The sequence below is a fragment of the Colius striatus genome, chromosome 1, assembly GCF_028858725.1.
Source record: "Colius striatus isolate bColStr4 chromosome 1, bColStr4.1.hap1, whole genome shotgun sequence".
In the NCBI taxonomy this organism is placed as follows: Eukaryota; Metazoa; Chordata; class Aves; order Coliiformes; family Coliidae; genus Colius; species Colius striatus.
Window position 1 is genome coordinate 150,103,678 of NC_084759.1, and position 18,599 is coordinate 150,122,276.

At 44.0% G+C, this 18,599-nt stretch overlaps 1 protein-coding gene across 2 annotated transcripts in view; it reads left to right on the top strand.

Annotated features, from left to right (window-relative positions):
• Positions 1 to 18,599, top strand: part of ABTB3 (ankyrin repeat and BTB domain containing 3) — a 179,439-nt gene that overhangs the window by 62,857 nt on the left and 97,983 nt on the right. The gene's annotated exons all lie outside the window — the stretch shown is intronic.

Below are 18,599 nucleotides of genomic sequence, written 5' to 3' on the forward strand. Positions count from 1 at the left end.
CCTGGAAAGCTTTTAGGAACTGAAGAATGAAGACAGGGTTAAACCCACCCTTCCTGTTGCCCCAAAAGTCCCTCCCTTTTCTACAGTAAGTACATGCTGTCCACATTCTGTGCCTCAGCTCTAAGCCCCTTTCCTGGAGAGGCACTTCTTTTCATTCTCACGGTTTCAGCAGAAAAAAACCACTCAGTTTTGGATATCTTGATTGTGATCTGTCAATTGGGAATAATGACTGTTAATTTAATTTCTTCGATGTTTGAAACAGAAGATCTGGTAACAGTTAGTGTTAGCTGTTTTATTGAGCTAGCAAGACCAAGAATGTTTTGTAGAGCAAGATTGTTTTGACAGCTAATGTAGCTATAATTACAAAGAATCTTTTTTCCCTCCTCTTTTATTTTGCTTTTCTGTTAATGGAAGATGTTTTAACAATAAGCATACACTTTTAAATAATACCACGTGAAGCACAGTAATATGTGTGTGGAGTTGCACTTAAGTCATTTGCCAGACTATGCAGGTTGCAAATGACTCCCTGTCACTTTGAAAAGCTGCTTTTCTACATCCTGCAATAAAATAATTCACAGGGTCACAGAACACTTGCAAATACTCACAAGGTACCATTCATGGAGAGTGGCAGGTGAAGGAGTCATAAATAATTGCAGAGTCTTTTCTTTGCCTTTGGTGAACTTGGGATCAGGACTGGCAACTAATGGGCAAATGAAACCTGAGCTAAAAATATTTGCAGGTACGATTTGTTTCATGACCATGAATGCTGAATACACTGGGAACCTTTACAACCTGTATGAAGATCCTTTGAAGCATATAAAGATAAGTTATTTAGGTAAATAAGGTGCACCCAGCAATTTGACAAGATTTAAGTTTTGCCGCTGCAAAAGGTGAGTGCTTAAATGTCTTTGTAACGTGCAGATGAAAAACTTTGACTTATTTATTGTATAAAGTTGGAGAGAGTGATGTTTGCTGAGCCTCTAGGAAGTCTTGTAAATCTCCTGTAATAGGGAGCTTGCCATGACACTAATAAAAAGACAGCGACATATCCAGGTGCATTTAGAGAGTGCTTTTGTAAGGACTGAGTTTTCACTTGACAGAAATGAGGGAGAATTTACTTGCACAGAGGAGACCCGGTGGCTTTCTTGCTGTCTTCTTGTCAAGACAGAACTAACATCAGAGGTGACAGTCGAGTAAGCCTAGGGATGTGGAAAACCCAGTTGCATCCTCCTAATTTACCTGATTAGTTTAGCTGCAGCTAGTGATATTTTGGTGCTAGCACAGAAGACAAGAGGCTTCCCAGATGCATGCAGGTTCCCAGCTCACCCTTGGTGGCACAGCTGGATTTTAGGTGTGAGGAAGGTGCCCAGCTGAATACCAGGCACTTGCAGTCCCTGCATATGAGGAGGTAACTTGGGAAGAGTTCTTGGAGCAATGCTGAAAAACAATGTCTGCTGTTTAGCACTCAGCATTTATTTATAAACTCTGAAAAAGTCTGTTTTTTATTCTAATTTTTCACGCTCTTGGTAAACTCCTGACTTTCAAGAATGGTCAATAACAGTTGGATGCATTGGTTAGAGAGGTATTTTCTTTAACATTTTTTAGGAGTGATGGGAGTAGACAGATAGATATGAAGAAAGTTGTCTATAGAGAAACTTATTTGTAGATTTGTTTCCTACAGACTTTGACCTTGGAATTGATCAGTGATATTTTTTTGGTGGAGTTCTCAGTAAGCAAACTGTTGCTGGGCATGCAAGAATGGCTATGTTATTCTTCTGGGGTAGTTTTTTTGTTGTTGCTTGGGAATTTAAGCTGCTGTTCCTGTAACTCACTTCTAAATATGTAATTTCAAAGAATACCATAAATTTCTTTGCTGGTTGGTATCTCAGACTTGAAGAACGATTGAACACAGAGTTTCATTAACTGTAGCCTTAGCAATTTCAAAGGTACCGGTTGTGCTGGAAGCTTTTCTGATGGGTCTTATTCATAATGGCCTGAATGTGTCCAAGACAGCGTGATCTATAGCTTTTAATCAACTAATGGATTGAATCTCACAGCGAAACTTGGCTGTATTCAGGCAGGTTAGAACAGAAAAGATTTTGCAATTTTAGAGTTTTCAGACTGGGACAAGCTTGAGGGAAGCAGCAGCATCATTCCTGGCTGCTGGTAAATGACAAAGCGATATTTTAACATGGAATAAAATGCTGCATTTAGCTTGGCTTCACAGAAGCCTCTCTAATGGCCTTTGCCCTTGTCCTGTTTTAGGATTTTAGATCTTTATATGGCTGTATTTTGGTCTGACTACAGGTAAGAGCAAATGAGGCAGAGTAGAGGGAGATTACCAGAATTCAGGAATAGACTTCCATTGTAAAGCTTTATAATCTGTTCTTTCCCTCTGGATTTCAAGTTCAAATAGGTAAAAAAGACCAGACAGAGAAATAGGCAGTGGTCAGGGTTGCACATTTTTTAGCTTGTTGTTGCTGCAGCATGGGGGATGATGTACTGTCAGGGTGGTCCAGCAGCAGGAGAAGCAGGAATGCATGGTCAGGGATGGCACCTTCAGGTTCAAATCCAACCATGTGGAGAGTGCACCCCCGAGACCAATCAGAGATGTTTGTAGACAACATACATAGGATGTCTGAAGCAGTATATCACAGTCTGTACAAGTTCCCTTGTCAGAATTTATTCATGTCTGAGAGCATTTCTTGTTGATTAATGAGGCTTCAAGTTTCTGTATTTCGTTCTTCTGTCAACTGCTTCCCTTTGTCTTTTAGTTCAAGCTTCCAAGAGTGGGGAAAGGAAAAAGAAAAAAGGAAAAGAAACAGAAAAATGAGGCAGGTGGATTGAGGTCTTGGAGAGTAGGAGTTGCTAAGGGATAGGAAAGGAGGAGTCATTCTGCTTTGAGCAAAGTAAGATGATGATAATTTCCCTGGAAATACAAATTCACTGACTTTAACGTGTGTGATGAAGGCCCCAAGCCTTATGCTGTAGTCACAAGGTAAGATGAACCTTTCCTTTTTGTTTTCTTTCTTTACTTTTCCTCTTTTGAAAAACATGTAAGACGCTGACCTTAGGATTAGCCTTAGGTGATACCCTGGGTGCAGGTAACACTGTTGGCAGCCACACTTACTCCAGTGCAGATTGAAGTTAGCTTTCCTGCCTTTCTAAATTCTGTGCCTGTGGGGTAAAACGGACTCTCTTCCCTTTAAACAATCTTAGGTTTCTTAAATGTTAGACATGATATTCACACCTGGCGCCTCACAATGCAGGCACTGTATTTTTTGGTTTTAAAAAAATGCAAGACAGAAAAAGCTAAATTCCATGGTAATACTTTGTCTTTAAAAAAAAAAAAAATGAAGAGGAGGGTGGAGTGGTTTTTTTGATTTTTTTTTCAGGAAGAGATTTATCCATCCATGCAGAGCAAGGTGCTGTGATGACTGTTAAAAAAACAAGCCTGCAAAGCTGTCAGGCACCCAGATACCCCTTTCAAGTCCTGGGCAGTGATATGGTGTTGCTAGTGGGGCTGGGAGCATCCTGACTGGCTTCTCTTTCTGACAGGGGCAAAGTGGCTCTGCACAGCAGGTTTTGGGGTGGGGGTGTCCCACTTCCCCCACCCATCCTTGTGCACAGAGTGAGGCTAAAGCCACTGGAAGGTGCAAGAAGAGAAACAGGTTCCTGGGGTCTCCCCTTTTCCTGAGGAGGCTTGTGACAGCACAAGGCAGCCCCTGCGGTGAAAGGGACAGTGGCAGGTGCTGTGGGGACAGTGCTGACCCCCTGCCTGCTCCCAGCTCTTCCCAGCACACCTTTTCAGCAGGACAATGCAAGAGAAGGAGTCGGTGGTGGGGAGCCATGGTGTTGTGGAGCCTCTCCCCATCCTGCTCCTGGGCTGGGGTAGGTGCTGCAGGCAAGTGTTTAAAGGGATCACTTTACATACTGTTAATACACAAGCTGGAACATGATTAGGCCCTTAATTAAAATGACATATTTAGTAGCAATCCGCATATAAGCAGTGCTGTTTTCCCACGTGCAAAAGGCTTGTACTTCAGCTTTGTAGGGAGACTGCTCGGAAAGACTGTTTTTAAACTGTCGTGGAGAAACTTCTCTTAGTGAAGCATTGTCTGTGAGAGAAGATAATTTATGCTGGAGGAATGGCCCTGCCAGCAGCAGAGCTATGCTGAGCCTTGCACCTTATACCAGAGAAGTTGTTTTTTCAATGGTGGGTGGAGAAGGAAAATAAGAGGAGAAATCAAGTCTTGTTCTACCCGGGACAGGAATGATTCATGGTCCACCTTTGTTATTGCTGTGACTTAGCACTTGCCTTGCCCAGGAGGTATGTCACACTCAGTTTGCTGTGAGCAGACATGAGGTGAAGTCGCTGTTTCAAATGGCTTAACTTCAAATAGGAAGTGAAGGAGACTGGTGGGTGTCAGGGAGAAGATAGTGTTTCATAGAGTTGCAAATGTGAGACCTGTGACCAGTAAGTACACCTGTGTCACACCCAAAATCCACAGCAGATCTGATGTGAACCCTCTCTGCCATTTGAAAAAGCAGTCTGCAGAAAAGAGAGTGAATGGGAGTTTATTTTATGGGTATATTAAAAAATTGTCCAAGTTGAAATTGTCTTGAGCATTTGAAATTTGTGTCACTCACAGAATCTTAAGGATTGGAAGGGGCTTTAAAGATCATCTAGTCCAACTCCTCTGCTAGAGCAGGACCTTCTACAGTTGGGTTTTTAATGTATCTAGAGAAGGAGACTCCACAACCCATCTGGGCAGCCTGTTCCAGTGCTCACTCACCCTCACAGGGAAGAAATTCTTCCTTGTATTTCTTTGGAACCTCCTATATTCCAGCTTATACCAATTGCCCCTTGTCCTGTCATTGGACATCGTTGAGAACAGCCTGGCTCCATTCTCCTGACACCCACCCTTTACATAGTTATAAACATTAATGAGGTCACCCCTGTCTCCTCTTCTCCAAGCTAAAGAGCCTCAGCTCCCTCAGCCTTTCATCATGAGGGAGATGCTCCACTCCACCACCTTTGTGGCCCTGTGCTGAACTCTCTCCAGCAGCTCCCTGTCCTTCTTGAACTGAGGGGCCCAGAAATGGACACAATATTCCAGCTGTGGTCTCACAAGGGCAGAGTAGACAGGGAGGAGAACCTCTCTCACTGAGCTTTCCTGAGAGTAAGCCTTTGGTCCATTGCTCACAGTGATTGTCGTGGATCTCAAACTTGATATGGCAGAGGTGAACCGGGGAACAACCAGTTGAGATGGAGGGCTGCCAAAAAGCTGTATGGGTGCAGGCTGAGCCTAGTAGATGTGCTTACAGCCCTTTGACAGCATGGAGAAAAAACTCCTAAAACTCAGAAAGAGCAAGTGGGTGAGGGTGCGGGGGTGGGGGATGGTGTGGAATTTGTGGAGTCCAGGGCTATACTTTGGGACCTGGTGAATCAAAAGCTCTGTCTTCACCAAGTAGTTCTCCTGGGGTGTTCTTTGAATTTCTCTTCATAACACTCTTTAACACACCAAATGAGTAGCTCCTAGCAGTGGCTAAAGCCAGAGCTGTGTAGAGTAAAACCTTTCCAAAACACGAGATAAAAAAATACATAAGCAGAGCACCTGGCAGAGCTGGTTTGTGTTGGCACTGCAGGAGGTGTAACACAGCCCTGGCTGTGCAACCTGTCTTCCATCTCTGTGCTACAGGCAGATGGTCAGCAAACCCTTATTCCTCAAGTGTAGTGGCTCTTCTCTCATCACACACACCATGTGTGAGAGACTGACTGTGCTGGCAGTCAGATAAGCCTTTAATATTTACCCTTGGTGGGAGGGAGTGGTTTGATAGTGCTTTCTTTTCTTTCCCCCGATGTATCTATCAAAGGGATTGCTCTTTATTACGATGTTTCCTCAAGTGGAAATTTCAGCAGATGCTCTCTTGGCTGGTGGCTACTGGCTCTAGTTGCCCCCCTGGCAGTTGTCTTTGAGGGATGATGTGCTGGGATGGGGAAAGGAAATCCATTCCCATGGGAAACTGGCAGAGATGGGGTTTGTGCCAGGTCTATAGGAGGGTCAGACTCCTTGCCACTCCTGAAACTCACTTAGGACCAGTTTTTAGGCTTTCCAGCCTGAGGTACAGGTCTCAAACTAATGCAATTCCATGTAATCCCCCTGTGCCTATAATGGAACTTGATGCCTAAAATATCTGTCTGGAAACAGAACTGTGGGTTAGGGGATGCTGGGGAAGCCTGTGGGAAGTACCATGGATGAGCAGAGTCACATGGCAGGCTGCTTTGAATAAGTTGGGCTAGAGTAGGTGGTTGTGGGCTCATCTGAAAACACCTGCACAGTCTTAGTGCAAATATCAAAATTTGTCCTTAATGTTTAAGTTCAGGCACCTGACCAAAGCTTTGGAAGGAGGAAGCAAATTTCCCACAACTGGCTCTTTGAGAAGAGGCGAGGACTCTAGGTCTCTTCCCCTTGCGTTTCAGGAAGATGAGCATGTAGAAAACCAGCACATTTTTCCAGCTGTTGTCCTGCTCAGGGCTAAAGATATTCAGAAGAAGACACTCTTCTGGGGCTGTGGCAGAGCTGGTGCCTTGGAGCTTTACCCTGAGGCAGGCGAGAGGCTGTAGTGGCCAAGGTTTTTGTTAGCCTGTCTTGCCTGGGGGCTCAGGAGGGAGACAGAAGCATGAGCCTGATGGAGGAAGGAGGAGCAATAATTGGAAGCACAATTAATCTTTCTTTAATTAGAAGATGTGCTAAATAAAAAGGCCTAGGAGTGATCCTACAGATGTCAGCTTACTGAGGGATAATAATTGTGAGAATCTAATGTTTTGCTAAGCTTGGTATCTGTGTATGATAGCATTGTTGTGCTGTTATGGACTTTGTTTAAACTGAGAGAAACTTGACCCAAATAGAGAGCTCAAGCTTTGTGTTCTGTAAAATTCTTCAGGGCTGGCATTGGGCCAGTTTACTTAAAAAAATAATGATAATGATGGTAACAATAATAATTGTTGTAAGTACAATAATGTCTATTGTCTATAATCCTGGAGAAAGTAGCAGCTAGCTTTAGAAGCCTTTGGAGAGTAAATCTCTTTCTGCTGGTAACTGTAGACTTTTTGACAGCAGCACCTGCAGGTAGATTTCCAGGAGGATAAATCTGAGCTGTGGGAGACAGGATGTTGTTTGCCACAGGGCAGACAGCCCCTTGTATTGGGCGTCACACAGCGGAGATGCCCTGATTCTGCTCAGCAGCAGGTACAGCAAGAAGCTTTTTATCACTTTATTCAGAATATTCCTCTCCTGCTTTGGAGGTGAGGCCTGTCTGTTAAACTCAGGTTTTGTCAAATCTTCATATCCATTCTGCAGGGTGACCCCACTGACACAGTACATGTCCAGGTGCTCCTTTGCATCTCTTGCTGCAGGACACACTCTGAGCTTATCTGAGCACAGTTTTGGTGCATCCCATATGAGCACACAGCAAGAGGTACTTAAGTGTTGGGTCCTGGTGTGGCATGTTGCCTTTCATATACAAAATTTAAGCCAGCAATTTTCTTTTTTTGACTATGTCAAAGGGTCTGTATTGTCCATATAGCTAGAAGGAAACATCAGCTGTTGCTTTACGACACATCAGCATTGTCAAGGCTGCAGCTTAGGCAGAAAGAAAACCCTCTTTCATGCACAAAACGAGAGTCTCTGACTGTACTTACAGAAAATAAGAGCAGCACTTCCACTTCTGTTGAATGAGGAGCTTGAGGGTGGAGAAGATGTTGTTTGTGCCTGAGGATCACTCAGGGTGCTGGATACATTACAGCTGGTGATGCCTTCATCCTGGGTATTTTGCAGAAAAAAGCTTGTGATACATGAGAAGAAAGCTCTTGGATTTTTGTGGGCCTTTGGATTTTGACTTGAAAGCACTTCCTATTACAGTCTGAACCCAAGCAACGACATTGCAACAAATAAAGAGAATAATGGGAATTTTATTGATGTAGACATAGTTACAGGGAAATAAAGCCTATTCTTTTGCAACTGGTTTTCTGATATGGTAACACAGTCAACCCAGTGCTTTTCTGACTTAAACCACTTTTATACTAATGTTTACATCAACTCTGATGGAATTATTCCCAGTTTACATCGGTAAATGAGAAGAAAATCAATTGCAGTGTATTGACCTTGAAACACACTAATTACTTGCTGGTGCCAAGTTTGGTGCAGCGAAGAGCCTGTCTCTGTGTCCTGCAGAGCTCTCTTCCTTCCCCCTGCTCTGCACAGCAGATGGGGATGCCTGTGGTTTAGCTGCTCAAACAGTCAGCAAAGTTTTCCTGCCCCTTAAGATAAAGATTTTGTTTTTAAAGAGCCTATCTCTGGAGCCCTTCTTTCTGCAGCCTGCATCATGTCAGGGGAAGGGCAGGCTCTGCTTTCACAGGCATGGGCATGGCCAGATCCCACATCCTGGGGAAAACAAAAGTCTGGGAGATGCTGTTGGAGTTTTCCATTTGCTCTGCAGACCTGGCAGGGGATGCCAGAAGGCACAGGCCCCCTAGAGGAGACTCTCACTGGACCCTAGAGCCAGGGCTGGCCGTTGGTGACTGGGCTGGTCCTGTGACCCTCACAAAGTAGCACTAGAATAACTGGGAGGCTCCCAGGGCCTCATCCAGGCCTCAGAAATACCACCCTATCTTGCAGCTGTGGCCACAAACACACATCCCTCTGCTTCCCTCCCACTCCTATCTTTTTGGTTTTTTTCTAGAAGGAGGGAGAATATCTGACAGTTCGGGAGTTTTTTTTAGAGTTGTTCTGAATCTCACTCAAGTGTGAAATGAAACCTGAGGTTGTACCCCATGTTACGTGAATAGTTAACCCTTCTCTCACATGCATGTTTTTTTGCATGTCATATCTTCAGGTTGTAGAAGGGGGCTTTTCCTCTCCATGCTCAGGGGCTTATGGTGTGGCTCAGACATAGGATTAGATACAAGTAAAAAGAGATCAAGACATTGATTCAGCAAAGCACGTGGATTTAATCCCATGCCTCCTCTTAACAACAACAATACTTGTAGTGTTACTATAATCGGTATCTACCATCTGAAATTTAACTGCTTGCTTTTGTGCTTGATTGAATCAGTGCCTAATTTTATATGTATGTAGTGGAAAGGGACAAGAGTGCTGTATGAAGAACAAATGTTACAGATGCCTTCTTACTGAGACCTTTGCATCCCTGTACCTGCACCGACTTGGGTACACCTGCCTTACATCTGTATGACCCTGTGGCTCTAAACAGCAGCACATCACCCTGCTGAGGGTCAGGGGGTGCTTTTGGGAGGCTCTGCTGAGCAGTAGCAATCACCTCACTGAGCCCATCCCACCTGTGCTTGCAGAAGTGGTTTGCTTTTGTGTTGGTGCGTGCTGTGGTGACACACCTGAGATGCAGTGCAAAAGCATTCCAGCAAATGATTGGGAACATTATTACTTTATTTTTTTGTAAAAGCCTTCAAGAAAAACTGTTAGCAGTAACCATACAGCCTCTAGAACAGGAGCTGCATTCACCTTGTGTTCATAGCAAAGGCTGCTCTGCTATCTGGAGCATATGTCTTCCCTTTGAATTTCAAATGCAAGGAAGTCTATTTTTTGCGTGGCAGTTGAGAAAGAAAACCACAGAAGTTTCCTCTTCTTTCAATGCACTCTACCCAAAACATGCTTTCAGGAAATACTTGTTCCTGCTTGAGAAACGAGAGCGCTGGAAGCTCTGCAGTTCATAGCCGTGACGCAAAACACTAGTTCATTTTGCAAGCTGTCCTAATTCAATTGTCAGTAGTCCTAAAATGAAGGAAATTAGGAGGCTAAATCACGTTGAGTAGCTGATAATAGTAATTTAAAGAAGACATGCCAATAAGCAAGTTTTCCTCTAAGTAGCTCATTAAAATACTGTTAGTCCTACTACTTTTAGGAATGCCAGCCTACAACTTCTGATTCCGTGTGTCGTTTGTGCAGCATTGTTGTAGCAATTTAAAACATTCGTTACCTAGTGAAAAACATTCATGTTCATAGCTTTTTTCTCTCATGCTCTGCCTTGGGAAGAGTGCAGGTTTTCTGCTGAGTAAAGAAGACTTTTGAATTTTCATGTGTTGAGAGAGGCAACTGCTGGCCTGGCTTTCACCATCAGCACTGAAGAAAAGAATTAACGGGTAAATGAACCTATTTCCTCTAGCAGGCACAGGCCATTTATCTGACTTTTGACTAGAGCACTGACTCCCTGTCAGTTTTATTTTAAAGTCTTAGAGCGTTTTACATTCAATGAGAAGTCCAGCGTTAAAAGACATAAACCCGACATCTTTTCCAGTCAGCTGTGCCGTTCGATTGATTGTTTGTGTAAGTTTTGTGCAAATGTCAACATTACGAATTGATGATGCTTCGCTTGTCCGTGACTGATGATGATTGATGTGTTTTGGCACGCCATATTTTTCATAATTCATGAACTGCCCTTTCTGCCTGGGTTCATATGTGGCCAGGGTTTACAGCTGTATAAATCAAGGCGGCACTTGAGCAATCACTGTCCCTGCTGGCCTGAGACTCAGTTAAAGATGAGTTAAGATGGTCTCATCTCGATTTCCGATGTGATGCTGCATCGCTGTGGGACAGAGAAAAGGTGCTGGTGGTGAGACGTGGTTTGTGATTGCTAACCTCTTTGCATTTGGATTTGTACCTAGCCCAGCTGGCAGAGCCATTGAAGTTGGGGTCAGACACGAATGTGAACAGACAGCTTGCTGCCGGCCTCTGCTTTCTGACAGACAGATCTGCAGTGTGTTTTATACATAGGCTATACATATAGGTTATACAAGGAGGCTCATCAGTGAAAGAAAGAAGTATTTTGGCATTGCAGAGCCCATTTCTGCTCGCAATCTCATTGTAAGGACTATGCTGATGGTAAGCTCTGGCTTTAGCATGGCTTTCTTCCTTTTGACCTAGCTAGTGACCTTCAAAGTGCCCTAATCCACACAGTATGGTCTCTGGACAATACTCTAGCCAAATAACTCATCACAGCAGTACAGTCCCTGAAAGGCTTTAAATGATGCATTAAGTGATGCAGTAGCATCTGCCACATGTGATTCCTCCTCTCGGGGATGTTTGCACATGGACAGCTCTTTGTTTTGCTTTGTCCTTTGGACAGACAGGGATGCATGTGTGCACATGAGTGAGAGAGAAGTGCCTGTTTCTTGTTTGCATGGGTAGTGCTGAAGAGGTGTACCTGGTGTCAAGAGTTGCAGCATTCATCTAGCAACACCTTTAAGCTCATAAGGTGTTGGGAATAGTGTTGGGAGGGTTCATGGTAGTGCCTTAAGTGTCTTGCTGGATGACAGCCTGGTTGCTCATTACCTTTTGGCAAACCCCAGGAGTGGAGGTAAGATCTGTGGGTACTGAAAGCAGAGGAGGTGAAGTAACGTTTCTTCTGAAGTCTTTAGCAAGCAATAAACAGAATCACAGCAATTGCAGCGGCAAAGGGTCAGCACATGTCCTGAGCAAGGCCTCTGTCCTGTAGATGTTTAATAGTGTGAGCAGCCTTGCTGGAGCCTATCAGTTTGTTTGTTGGATGGGACCAGGGCCAGAGGAGCCTGCAGTGGAGGGAAAATGCAGTCCCCAAACCTTCCATGCCTCCCTGTTTGCACTTGGCCATGCAGCATGGTCCCATGGCACCACAACCTGGCTCCCACGGCTGGTGTGTGGCAAAACTGAGAAGGGGAGAGTAAAGACACTGAAACTATCCCAGCCAGGGCGAGCTTTTGCTCTGGTGACACCCGGGAGTGTTGCTGTGACAGTGGCAGCATGCATTACCCTCTAGGTTCACTGTCAAGGTGGCGGGGTGACCTCCCCGTCATATTGAGAAGGCTGAACTGACTCTGCTGCAGAATGTGCGAAGGGCTGTGCAACGCCCAGGGGGATGTGAGCACTTGTGCTGTGCAGCACAGCACAACAGCACCACGTTCCTGCAGACAGCTCAGCATAAATACATAGTCTTGTGTGCAAACACCTCTCTAAGCAATGTTAGTCTTGATCGGCAAGGAGGTTGGTAGTGCTGAAGGTACTTGGCTTGAAAGAAAAAGAGGGTGCAGCCTTCTGTATATGGGCAAATTCATGCAAAGATTACTTCAGGATTTAAATATGTCCTTAGTGACAGATGTATTTGTGACAAGGAAGATTTGCCTTAGCAAATTTGCACATGGAGCTCAGGTGGGTTTTACTTGAACTATCAGCGTTTGGGAAGCGAGGATAAACTGCTGTTGTTTTGACCTGTACCTGGGGCGTAACACTGAAAACAGTCCATCTAGCAACACCTGAACCTAGGTGCTACTGTCACTATTGCTGATTTTATGATAAAGTTGCCTACAGGGTCCTGCTGCTGCTGATTGCTTTATGGCATGCACATTTTTTGCATTGAGAAAGACTAGCTCCTTTCCCTGCAAGCCCACTATCTTGTGGGCAGGTGAGGGGTGGGAGAAGATTGGACACCGGAGGTTCATACAAATGCATTGTCCAGGGCCCCTTGAGGAATTTGTAGAAGTTGACCCAAGCCTTCCTCATTTCAGTCTAGCACCTGAATACCGAGATGAAATTTATTAATGACAAAGCAAAACATACTGAGTCAGGGAGAAGTGTTAACACTGCTGATACTGACAGATGCAATGTAGCAGTTGTTGGGATTCAGTGCTTGATATTTTCTTGAATATAAAGAACCTGAGTGGGTTCCTTGCTGAGATTAATATCTCTGAATCAACCTGGTGTACAGCAGGAAAGAAAAGATAAACAGGTTGACAATTATTCTAGAACGAACAGTATCTCAAATCCCATTTGTATCTGGAACGGTATTCAAATAATTAGTGGGGTGTTTCTGGGTCTCTACATCTGTCCTCGAGAGTGAGGAATAACGAAATAACTCTCTGTCAAGGTTCAAGGTGATACAAACATCTGCATGAGTGAGTTTGGCTATTCAGCCTGTTGTCTCTTCAGTAGCCACAGTTCCAGCAGTGGTGGATATAAGACAGACCTGTGGGAGATGCTGGGATACAGAATTGTGTAGCAGGGAGTGGGCAGATAAGAGCTACGTTTCTTCCTTTTTTAGCTCAGGCAGAGGGGAATACTTGTACACAGTTATGCCACTTTTCCCAGTATTTGTGTTTCAAAAATTGTTACTCTCTTGGAAGAAGACTCAATCTAACTCCATCAAGAGCTGCAAAATTAGGAGACCAAAGGAAAATTTTAACTCTCTATTTAGTTGACTCTTGTTGCAAAGCTCATTAGTATGACCTGTTTCCCTTCTTTGTCTTGATGGGGAAGCTTCCTTGAGCACAGGTGACCTTACTGCTGAACTGCCTCCTCAGTATATGTTCCTTTGTATTATCATCATCTTGAAAACCAAAAAACAACCCAGTAAAACAAGATGAGGCAAAAACTGCTGGCTAACCCAGCCACAGCTAGTGCACTGTCATAGAACTTGCATCGACAAGCTGCGTGATTCTGAGGCTACATTGTAGTCCATTGTGGAGATACTTAAAACCTCATCGGTGGCAATACTGAGCGAAATAAGGGGTTCAGAAAACAGAATACAGCTTCATTTGGCACAGAGTAGGTGTGAGCCATATGGAGTCCAGATGTTCTCAATGCCTTCCGAAAAGGTAACAAATCCAGAGTCACCGAAGGAGGAATTTCAGACTAAACAAATGAGAAAAGTATGTGGCTGAACACAACAGAGCTTTTCAGCACAGCAGTCTCCCCTGCCTCTCTCACTTTCTTGCCATTGCTCTGTTTCAGTGCCTTCTGTGGGAATTTTTTAATTTAAAGTAGTGCAAACCACATCTTGATAGGCAGAATTGTGTCTCAGCACCTGTATGCAGTCTGAAGTTGTCAAACAGGATGAAATGCTCCATTTTGAGGGATAATAAATAGAAAAATATTTAGTGGATGGAAATAAACAGAATATGTAGAAAATGTAAAACGTTTTGTAAAAAACATCTGTAGTTTTCGTATTACTTTTCTTTCCAAATAGGCCTCAATATTTTCTCTTTAAATCCTCTGTGCTGAATTGTAACTTTTTATCAATAATACGTAATTTGCATTTGCAGCACATTACCTCATTTGCATTTTACTTGTCAAGCAACTTGCATACAAAGAGGTAGAAGCCCCAGCTCTTCGAACATCTATACTATGAGTAACAGTTTAATTAAGCAAAGATATACATATGCATATATTTGCAGCACAGAAGCCTATGTGTTCCTCCTGAGGTGATTTTGGAATCTAAGGGTTTATTCAAGTTAATAATAGAGTCTATGTCTCTTCATAGTCCAAATACTCCAAAAGCCATTCTTCATTAAATGAGTGATTCTGCCTTGTGTTTGTATGGAAAACGAGTTTCCTGGTGATTTAAGTTATTTTTCACTTCATGAAGAAGAAACAAGAGGTGATGGAAATAGATGTGACAGGTAGCATTTAGACATTCAGGACCATATTCCTCAAAACCCTGCACCACTGCTGCCTAGTCTTGCACCAGCTGCGTTTTTATGTGCAAATTGCCAGGTCCGTAAACTTTGTGTTACTTATGGCTGGGACATCTGCACCAGCAGAAGCCCTGTGTGTACGTGCAGATGTAATGGCACATAATGTCTGTTGTTAGGGTAATTATTTTGCTTAAGGTGGACAAGGGGAAAAAAGAGGAGTTGAATTGTAAAATTGGTATTTAGTTGACTGAGATTATTTAAGTGTTAGAAAAAGCCCAGTTGGGTAAGCTGCTCATCTGGCTGTGTACTAGGAAGATGCTGTTATTGCACACCTGCTCTGGGAGCATGACTGGTGCAGCAGTCTGCCTTGTAGCATACCTTGCATTACCCTGACCTTCTTCTGAGGGATGAATAAACCTAACGTGCAGAAAAAAGGGGTGAGGTCTCCTGGAGTGGGATCCTTATGAAAAAAAGTAGCCCCAAGTTTGCAGCCAGCAGCCTCCATATGCCCTGAGTTTCTGTGATGAAGTAAGTGTAACTGCAGTATCTTCTTGTCAGGTTCACCTTGTCCAAATTAAGTGAGGAAATTGGTTTTCTCGAGGCATGCTCCCAGCATTTACCCTCATTAAGACTTCCTGCTAATGTGAGTGCTCAGCAGTATTTTGCCTTTGCAGATTACAAAGCTAATGGGTGAAGGCTGCAGCTAGTGAATGGCCTCCTCAGTCTTCTGCAAGCCAAGAAAAACACCACTCAACTTGGAGGATTTGGCCTGACCTTCAATGTTTTGTACTTATAGATAGCTCTTGCTTTGGATGTTTGTGAAGCGCGGGTATCACGGGACAGCTGTACCCCTGGTGCAATGCTGCGTGTGGTCAGGAGGAATGAAGACTGTCACAGCCAATGTGGTAGCTCCCTAACAAGAAGGTCAAGCCATCAGCAGAGATTCTTTCCCCGTATGCCAATTGCCCTGGTGCTTTCATAGAATTATAGAATTGTTTTGGTTGGAAAAGACCTTTAAGATCATCGAGTCCAACCACTCACCTCACACTGCCAAGCCCACCACTGAACCATGTCCCTCAGCACCTCTGCTACACGGCTTTTAAATATCTCCAGGAATGGTGACTCCACCACCTCCCTGGACAGCCCGTTCCAGTGTCTGACAACCCTCTCAGTAAAAAAGTTCTTCCTAATCTTCAATCTAAACTTCCCCTGGTGCAACTTGAGGCTATTTCCTCTTGTCTGACCACTCACCTTTCCAAATATGACAGCTCCCTGCAGAGCTATCAATCACCCTTTTTGTCTGACCCCTCCTTGGCCCACTCTGATTGCAGAGCCTGGCCGTTTTCTCAGCTGGGTAGCTCCGTGGGGTTCATCTGGCAGCTTGCAGGGAGTCCCCGTCTCCAGCTCCATGAGCTGTTGTAGACAGCCTGGCGTGATTGGGTCGTTGGGGGCACAGGCCATTGGAGCTAGGAGAGGATGTGCATTTTGCTGGGGTATTTGCTCCTGAACATCATAAAAGGTGTAAAAAGACCAGAAATGTGAGTAATTCCAAGTGTGAGCTACTCCTATTCCTTTTTTGTTCCCTCTGAATGTAATACAAAACAGCAAAAGAAGTAAGGTGGCATAAAACATGAGAGTCAAAGTGCATCTTCTAGAAGACAAAATAAAGTTTTCAAAGAGGTGTTTTCTAAGGTTTAAAATGTTTTACTTTTTCATGTGTGTGTGCTGCTTTATTAAGATGCTTTGAATCTCAAGAAGGAATTTAAGTTGTGCTGCCTTGTCTACTTAAGCAAGGTGTTGTTTTGTTCCTCCTTTCAAAGCTGTTGGTGTCAGATTTGGCTTTTTTGATGTCCTGATTTTGTGTGCCAACATTGCAGCAGCGTCTGACTGCCATTCACCCAGGAAACTGCACATTCTTTTTACTCCAGGCGTTAAATCAACAGTTTTTCTGACATTGAGGCTGTTTGTTTACTACATGCATGCTCCAAAGTCATCCTTAAGGGTCTGTTGTGGTGTAAACAGTCTCAAATCTACCTCATTTTTGTCTGGAAGCATTTGTGATTATGAAGCCTTAAATTTTCACTCAGTCAGTTTTTGGTATTATCTGAGAGTGTCTGAGTTTGCAACTACAAATGGAAGTACGTTATAAAGCAGTTTAACATCTCTTGCCTTGGGGAGTAAAAGTGGAGCCCTGTATTCTGTGTTGCTGGCATTTAGGGAAATGCCATTAGAATATTTTATTTCTTGTCTTCTACCTTCTCAAATTTTCTCAGTTTTTTCATTGAGGTGAAGTTCACGCTCCTGATCTTGTGGAAAGGCTTGAGAGTTGGGTGGAGAGGAATCTCATGAGGTTCAACAAGGACAAGTGCAGAGTCCTGCACGTGGGGAGGAACAAGCCCATGCACCAGTACAGGCTGGGGATTGACCTGCTGGACAGCAGCTCTGCAGAGAGAGACCTGGGAGTCCTGGTTGACAATAAACTAACCACGAGCCAGCAATGTGCCCTTGTGGCCAAGAAGGCCAATGGCATCCTGGGATGCATCAAGAAAAGTGTAGCCAGCTGGTGGAGGGAGGTTCTGCTCCCTGCCCTACTTTGCCCTGATGAGGCCTCATCTGGAGCACTGTGTCCAGTTCTGGGCTTCCCAACTTAAGACGGACAGGGACCTTCTGGACCAAGTCCAGTGCAGGGCCACCAAGATGATCAGGGGATTGTAGCGTCTTCCTTATGAGGAAATCCTGCGGGAACTGGGGCTGTTTAGTCTGGAAGAGACTGAGGGAGGACCTCATTAATATTTACAAATATCTAAATGGTGAATGTCAGGAGGTTAGAGCATCCCTTTTTTTTTCTGCTGTATCTACTGACAGGACAAAGGGGTAACTGAAAGAAGTTGGAACACAAAAAGTTCCATTTAAACATGAGGAAAACCTATTTTACTGTTCAGGTGAGGGAGCCCTGACCCAGGCTGCCCAGGGAGGCTGTGGAGTCTCCTTCTCTGGAGGTTGTCAAAACCCACCTGGATATGTTCCTGTGTGGTTTGATCTAGATGGACCTGCTTCAGCAAGGGAGTTGGACTGGATGATCTCTAAAGGTCTCTTCCAACCCCTACCATTCTGTGATCAATAAATGATTGAAGAATTGCAGTTGAGGACACAAATGCAAGTCTAGATTCAGTCACTCCTGCTTGTGACACCAAAGAAACAATAGATATGGGATGTATGGATCCTCAGGCAGTTCCATAGATATTAAAAAAAATATGATTGCAGCAGTGCTGTAATGGTCATCACCCTATACTGTTAGTGAACCTTGCCCTTGAAATGTGTGCTCTTTGTCCTTTGTAAAAGTTCTCTTAAATAGCAAACATTATTACCTGGGATTAGGAGGAGTCAGCAAGCTGCTCCAGAGGATTTTCACAGTAGAGCTGGGACAGGTGATTCGAGGAAGCGAATCCATAGTCGAACTCATAGTCACCAGGAGGTGCTAATGATGGTGATAATGAAAGACAGCACTTTCCCTTGGAGATTTAATGATGTTGAGAACAAACTGAAGGCTCCCAGCCTTCTTGCCGTCAGGGTCCTTAGAGACACCAGGCAAATCTTTGCTCAGTGCAGCAAAGCAAAAGCTCTTGGACATCAACTGTCCCTGATATCTCTGGGGTTTTGTGCTGCCTGTGCGAGCAGAGATCCTGCACGATGACCCAGATGGGCTATTTAATGAGATGTTCCTCTAATAAGGGGTTAGCGTTTTAAAGCCAAGCAAATAAAGGGTGAGATGTAGTTTCAAACGCTTCCTTTTTTTGGGTTTTACTGGGTGTTCAGCTGTCCTATTTAAGGTGAATAAAACTCAGGCTTTACAGAGCAGTATTTCACAAAAGCAGATTTGTCCTGCGTTTCCATATTCTCTGGAACATTACCCGTTACAGATGGAAAATCTGGGTTTTTTTTCCTCTCAGGAGCAAGTACCACTGCAGATGTTCAGCCAGGGGAAAGGTGTCTAACTGTATGTGTTCACATTGATCTGAAGCCATTGGTATCAGTGACACCAGAACAAGGAAACACAGCTGGTGTTTAGGTTTCTTTCTCATTCTTTGTTACTATTTTTCTCTAAAACCAGAGGACTAAT